Source organism: Lipotes vexillifer, unplaced genomic scaffold, assembly GCF_000442215.2.
Source record: "Lipotes vexillifer unplaced genomic scaffold, Lipotes_vexillifer_v1.1 scaffold135, whole genome shotgun sequence".
NCBI classification, from domain to species: Eukaryota; Metazoa; Chordata; class Mammalia; order Artiodactyla; family Lipotidae; genus Lipotes; species Lipotes vexillifer.
Genome location: NW_006774574.1, coordinates 324396 through 332129, shown reverse-complemented (window position 1 = coordinate 332129; position 7734 = coordinate 324396).

The following is a 7734-nucleotide window of genomic DNA, read 5'->3' as shown; positions in this document are numbered from 1 at the left end:
ATTCGACGATTCAGAAGCCAACGATGGCCACTACTGTGCAGTTTTTAAAGAGGCAGGAGGCTGTTAACACCATATGCCATTCATCTCATTTATCCCCCAAATGGCATTCTTTGAACGTACGCTGTTTGCCAAGCCCTGAGCTAGACCTGGGGAATGCAACGCGGAGCAAAGCAGGCCTGGTGTCTGAAGATAGATTGAGTATCACGTCCTTGTGTATCAGGAAGTCAGTTGTCCAGGGACATTTAGTGAGAAGCCAGGCAAAGGGCTTTCCTAGGCTCACCTCTCTTGGTTTCCTTTGCCAATAATCCTTCCCTTCAAACTCCTGTGAGCACCATTTTAAAGTTGACAGAGTCCATAAGAGATTAGTACACAGAACAAAGGATAGGAGATAAAGACCTCCAGAAGCCAGAACTCTTTGCAGAATTTTTGATGTACAGCAATGAAAAAAACAAAATCCTCAAAAATTTAGTTGTCTACAAAGGACAAAATAGCTCAATAAAACTACACCCACTTCACCATCACTACTGTAGGCACTTTGTATAGACAAGTCAAGATTGGCCTTGTCTGTTTCTCTTTTGTCTGGTGTAGAAGATAATTCATATTATGACAAATGGCAGCATCGAAGAAGAATTGAATGAAGTCTGCTTTATTCCATACATAGAAATTAATGCATCTATAGTAAGTTGGCTGGGCTTCCCTGGTGGCAGGGAAGTCTGCCTGCCGATGCAGGGGACACGGGGTCTTGCCCCGGTCCGGGAAGACCCCACATGCCGCGGAGCGGCTGGGCCCGTGAGCCATGGCCGCTGAGCCTGCATGTCCAGAGCCTGTGCTCCGCAACGGGAGAGGCCACAACAGTGAGAGGCCTGCGTACCGCAAAAAAAAATAATAATAAAAAAGTAAAGTAAGTTGGCTTATAGAAACTGAAAAGCTTTGGTCTGTGCAAAACTGGCCTCAAAATTAAAGGAACTTAGGGACTTCTCTGGTGGTGCATTGGATAAGAATCCCTGTTCGCAATGCAGGGGGCCCGGGTTCGATCCCTGGTCAGGGAAGTGGATCCCACATGTATGCTGCAACTAAGAGTTCACATGCCACAACTAAGGAGCCTGCAAGGTGCAACTAAGGTGTCCATAAGCCGCAACTAAGGAGCCCGCCTGCTGCAACTAAGATCTGGTGTAACCAAATGAATAAATGAATATTTTAAAAGATGAAAGAACTTAGACAAAATGGCCCCACTTAACAGAAAAGGAACATATACAGGTGCCATAAAATGATCAGATTAGGAATATTATATCAGAACACTTATAAAACTCCTCATCTTTTTAAAATTCACGAGTAATTAAAATACTAAAATAAACAGAAAAGAGACTTAAAATATCATTTTAATTCTTCTGTTATAAAACCACTTTCTTGTATAAGGTAACTATTTTAATTCCTTTTTGAATAGGTAACAAATGTGTTTGGTTAAAAAACAGTAAACAGTAAGAAAGTTGGTCTCCTTTGCACTCCTTGTCACCTAGGTCTCACTCCCAGAGGAAACCACTGGAACCAGCTGCTTGAGTGTCCTTGGGAAATAAGCAGTGCACGGACAGGTGTTGGACAGGTAGCGCTGGTATCAGCGTATGTATTCATATTCCTGCTCTATTGGCTGTTTAAGGCCAACCCCTGTTCTGATTGGTCAGTCAGCATCCCCCTGAGTACAAACATGTGCAGTACTGTATAACCTTGTTCTACAAATGTAGCACACTGTTGTATCAATTGCTCTGTTTATTTAATTTATGTGTGATTTTCCACATACATTCATATACAGTTATTGATAACTTGTCCTTTCAATGTATTAGCTCTAATCTTCAGAATGTTCTAATTTATAGATGAGTAAACCGAAGTTTACAAAGATTAAGCAATTTACCTAAAACCACAAAATTGGCAAGTGGTAGAGTCCTGGTTGAACCAGATCTCTCAGTCCAAAAACTCTTACAATTTTAAATTCACTAAGAACAATAACAAAGAAAATATAAGTTAACAGAAAAATACAAATTGTCAGCAGTACTGCTGCATTTTCCTGTTCCCTTAGCTTCTAGTCATGATTGACTTGACGAGAATGACAGAAAGAGATGACTGAGGTCAGACTGCAATATACAAAATGTTGTGAATTCACGCAGCAGTTCTAGCAATCTTCCACTAGGTGGCAGTATTTTAAAAATATTACTGAAAGCCACAATGACTGCAGCTAATTGCTGCAATGAGATTGGATGTCAAACAAGTCTTTAAACTTTGGCCCACACTTGCATTTCCAGTTTTGTTTCGGTTTTTTTGGTTTTGTTTTGTTTTGTTTTCGTTGTCCTTGGAAAAGTTCAGGAGCTAAAGCTTTACCATTTCCAGTAAAACTGTCTAATTTGGGGTTCACCCTTCAACTTGCTAATATAGAACTTCTGCTTTAATAAATTACAGTAAATTTGTTTAACCTTATTTTGGAAATTCTGTATAAGGTCCTTGAAATTGTTCCAAATACCAATTCCACCTCTGGAATTTTGTGGGCTATGCTACAGAGTGGTATTTAAATGGCTGTTCATCTTTATCGTGTCTCAAATGTCTGGGCCATGTGTGATGTACAAGGTCAGGAACTGCTGACATGGCATAGGAATCGGTAAGAACTCTGCCTGGAAGTAAGAGTAATATTTCCCTAACAGTTAACGTCTTTTACAAACCACTCCACATTTGCCATTTCTCATCACTTTGCAACACTGGACCTTCAATCCAGTCTAACAAACCATTTGCCTTCCTGTGTACATCTCTCTTGCTCCCACCTCCATACTTTACACACGCTCTCCCTGTTAAAAAAATTCCTTGCTGGGACTTCCCTGGCAGTCCAGTGGTTAAGACTCCACACTTCCATTGCCGGGGGCACGGGTTTGATCCCTGGTGAGGGAACTAAGATCCTGCAAGCCGCATGGCACGGCCAAAAAAAAATTTCTTGCTTCATTCCTTCTCAATCCAGGTACCCACCGAGGGAGAAAAAAAAATGTTGTCTGCCATCAGGCTCTGTAGCCCTTGCCCCCACTCTGTGCACCCTGAGGGGAACTCAGGTTGGAGAAAAGAAGGATACTGGCCCTAGGTAGTTAAGATGCATATCTAAGGAGTCATTTCAATGAGCCCAGACTTTGGTCTCTTCCCATACACAGTAAAGCACTAAGATCATTAATTTGAGATTTCTGGGTTTTGCAATTAGCAGTAATCTTTTGAGGTTCAACTACGTTTTTGTTTTGTTTTTTCAGCAAAAACTCCATGGCTGTTCTGTTACCTCTTCAGAACAGTTCCTCAGAGCTATCGGAGAGGCTGTCAACCAGGTTATAGCACTCAGGAAGGTCCCCAAATAAAACATAACTCACAACTTTTAGGATGTGCATTTTTCTTCAGTCAACACTACCTTGCTTCAAAAAGTCTCTTCAAAAAACATACTCTAGGCGTTTTCTTGACTAATTTTATGTTCCTCTTTTGCATCTTTGCTCAGAACTTATGATGTTGCGGTCCAGGAGCCACACGCCTGGAGTCGAGTTCCCCGGTAAATGCGACCCGTGTCCCAACCAAGGACACCTGAGAATCACCAACACCAAGTAGAAAGGTTAGCAAAGGATTTATACAAGTATAGAAGCTTACACAAATTGTCCGGACAGGGTCCCACTCGGAGAGAAGTGAGTGAGACCCCGACTCACAGTCGGGCGAGGCTTTTATACCCTTCACAGGGCGGGAAGTCCCCAAGGCGGGAGGGAGCTGTTTAATTTTGAATCAGCCAATCAGGAACCCGGTTCTTCCCGCCCCAAGCAAGCAAGCAAGTTTCTTACAGAAGCCAAAATGTGCTGTTAGCCCTGAAGCTATTCTTCCGTTTCTTTCAGTCACATTCCCCCCTTTTTCTAGGAACTAATCAAATCCTTGATTCCTGGTCTTCCGTATTCAGGAGGTATGTTTCGTTTTGGGCTAAAGTTTGCCCAGTCAATCCGTCTGTTAGTGTCCACGTCCTCTGTGGTGTAGTCTCTCTTTATTCTGCTATGATGAATCCAAGTCCGGACACCGTCGACTTTAATAGCAGTCGGGGTACTCAACACAATCAGATGAGGTCCAGTCCACCTAAGTCTCCAATGTCTGGGGGTTATGCTTCTTTACCCAGACTAAGTCTCCAGGTGGCAATGTAGGTTCCGGACATTTTATTTTCAGTTTTTGTACAAAAGGTTTCCAGTGCCGAGGTTCAGCAGGGCAGTGGCAGTGGCTGCAATTTGTCTGACGCATGAGGGCCACCCGGAGGCTACTGGGTCCAGTTGTTTAGAGAGATAGGCTATCGGCCTTCGCCAGGGCCCAAGTTTCTGAGTTAGTACTCCCCTTGCCACCCCGGTTCGTTCATATCAGGGTTGGGGAGTGCCAGAGCAGAAGGTGAGGTAAGAGCCCTTTTAATGTCCTGGAAGGCCTTCCCTTGTGTCTCAGTCCAGTTAATCTTGGTGGCTTTAGGGCCATTCTGGTTAACACCCTTCAGGGCATCGTATAGAGGCTTGGCCAGCTCTGCAAATCTGGGTATCCAGAGCCGGCAATAGCCCGCCATTCCCAAGAATTCTCTCAATTCCTTTCTTGGGGTAGGGGTTGGTAAGGTTAGGATGGCCTGAGTGCTCTGTCCTCCTTTTAGGATATACCCTAAATAGTTTACTTGTTCTTGACAAATCTGAGCCTTTTTAATTGAGAGTTTATAGCCTAAGTCCTGTAGTAACCTTATTGGGCCTTTTGTTCCTGTTAGACAATCCCGCACAGTTTTTCCAGCCACAAGTAAATCATCCACATATTGTAATAAGGTTACTTCGGGAAACTGGTTATGGAATTTGAAAACGAGTTTTTAACAGTTCATGTAATTTTGTAGATCCCAGATGCGTTCCCTCATGCAAGCGTCGTATCAACATCAGGCCTAGGTTCTCAGGAATAAAAATTCGGTGATCTTTGTCTTGCCTTCATAGGGGCAGTCAGGCATGACCAGGAAGGAGTGGGTGACTGTTTGTTTGCCCAAGTCGACCTTCCTGTCTGTGGTCCAAAAACAGCGTTGAGTCCCACTGGCCCCCTGTAATCCATATCTTTCCTTCCTTCTCATTATCTAATACCCACCCCCCTTTTTCTTTTGTATCCAGTCCAAATCCTTGGAATCAATAAGGAAACTTGGTTACAATAACCAGAATTATGAATGATTACATTTAACATACCAAGTAATCTTAGTTAAATATTTTTCTTTAAGATACCTCAGGGGACCTCTAAAGTATCACAAAGTTAACTGGAAATCAAAAGAAACAATTAAAATTTGATATTTGGGAAGTTTGTCAAAAAGTTTTAAAACAGTTGGTCAAATAAGATCATAGGTCACTGTGAGACAATACTTATTCCTTAACCAAAGTTACAAAAGATCTCAAAAGCAAATACAGATCACTTAAATGCAAAGAAACTCACAGTCTGTTGTCAAAGCAGCATTTTAAGAATACTTTGGGGGAAGAAACCAAATCCAGTCTTGTTCTAGCCCATTCCTAATAAAATCCATTTACCCAACTAAATTCAGTCCAATCTTAGAAAATCCTGGTCATGTATTACTGTTTTCAGTATTTTTTATTCTCATTCGTCCCACCTTCTTTTACTGAAAACATACATCTTACCTTCCTTAAAAGTTTTTTTTTTTACATTGAGTTACTTTTCTTGTTGACAGATTCATAACAGATGGAATAAGGTTTTATTTGACCTTTAGTAAACCTAGGTACAACAGAAGTATTATACTCAACATTGATGACTCTAAAGACATGTCTATATTAAACCAACAAGTTTAAGCCACCTTCATTACCAGATATGTTTAGTACTGAATATTTTTCAGATAACATGAACCTGAAATTCATTCTGGCCAGATTATTTTTTACTTCTGAGTATTTATCTAAGGGTTTGATTTTTTTAAAAAGCCAATTAAGTAGAGCTCTTCTATGAATTAATTTTTGGCAATACCATACACCTGCAACACACATATAGATACGTATGAAAATACAAACACAGAGGTCTCATTGTTCCCATTCCAAAATTTCAGTCCTGAGTCAGGTACAACATAAAATCCATCAGTTACAAGGGGTTGGATTCAAATTGGGCTTCTGGCAGATGGAACAAATCAAGGTCACCAATCTAGATAGCTAAACCCTTTTTACTAGTGCTTATAGAAAAGACACTTAGGATTTCTACCTATCCTTGACAAATCAAGTGTTAAGTTACTTTACCCTCTTTTTTTAAATTTGCATTTAAAAAGATGGCAGAGATAAGGGTTTCTTAGAAGACCAGATAGGACATTTGTATCTCAAAGGTTTCCCCTTTGTTTAATACTTAGCTTAGGGGAGAAGGCCTCTTTTAAAATTCCTATCAGGCTAAAGTCCATTTCCCAAAAGCGGCCTGCCTCGTTGCCTCGATACCGATGCAGTTCCTGGTGTTGTGAGTTGGCCCCTTGGTTTACTTGTGCACAAGTCACACATTGCCTAGTGACTGAGAATACTTTTTCTTTTAATACCTGCCTTAACTGTCTCTTCTCAGTTTATAAGTTCTTCCCTTCAAAACCATCTAATTTTTGTAATTTCCTTCGGATATCTGGGGCCGACTGTGTCACAAAGGCCAAGTTAATTGCCCACCTGCCTGTTTTCTGGTGCCTCAGGGTCTATGGGGGTCCATAGCCTCTAAGTCTCCATCAGCCTTTCCAGGAAGGCGGCTGGAGACTCTGTGGCTCCCTGGGTCACCTCTGTAACCTTGGACATATTACTTGGCCTTCGTGCTGCCGCCCGAAGTCCTGTTAACAGAGTCTAGCGAAAACGGGCCAAAGCCCCTCGTCCCTCCTCCGTGTTAGGATTCCATTTCGGTCGGGTACTAGGGAGCACGGTTTCAATTAGGTTGGGGTTATCAGTGGGCTGTCCATCTGGACCAAGTACCTGTTTACGGGCCCCCCACATGATTTTTTTTTTCTCTTTCTTCCGTGGTAAACAAAACCTGTAACAATTGCTGACAATCATCCCAGGTCGGCTGATGAGTTACAAATATAGTTTCTAACAGTGATTTTAATATAAATCAGTCGTGGAGAATAGGGAGTAAGTAAGAAAAGGCTGTGCCTCCCCTGGTCTAGGTGCTTGTTGCCGCAGAGGCAGAGCAGTGGGCCGCGGTTCAGTCAAGCGCTCCTGGGCCGACCTGGGAGGATGTCGTCATCGGGGCCGGTATCCGCCGAGGGAGGGACATAGGGAGGGGGAGGCGCAGACGCCTCGGGAGGAGGGGTTTCTTCTTCTTCCTCTCCCTCCCCTACAAGAGGAGGGGGCGGGGACTTAGAGCTTTTAACATTAGGTTTTTTCCCGTCCGCCATCTTGGCGGCACATATGTTATCTTTAGATCTTGTTTCCTTTCTGTTGGTAGCTCCCAGCGGGGGCGACCAGGGCCTCAGCCAGTCAGGTGGTGTCTCCACGAGACCCCGCCAACACTCAATATAAGGAATCTGATCATCATGTACCTTAAAGACAATATCTTCCACCGCATCTATAACCGTAATAGAGAACGTACCTTCGGATGGCCATTCCGCCTCAAATGTCGGCCATTCCAATTCACAAAAGGTGCGGAGGGTTTCCGGGGATACAGAGGCCCTGAATCCCCTGGCGATCTGGCGGAAGTCTCTGAAGTTCCAGAACTATAGGCTCAGGGGGGTCTGCATCC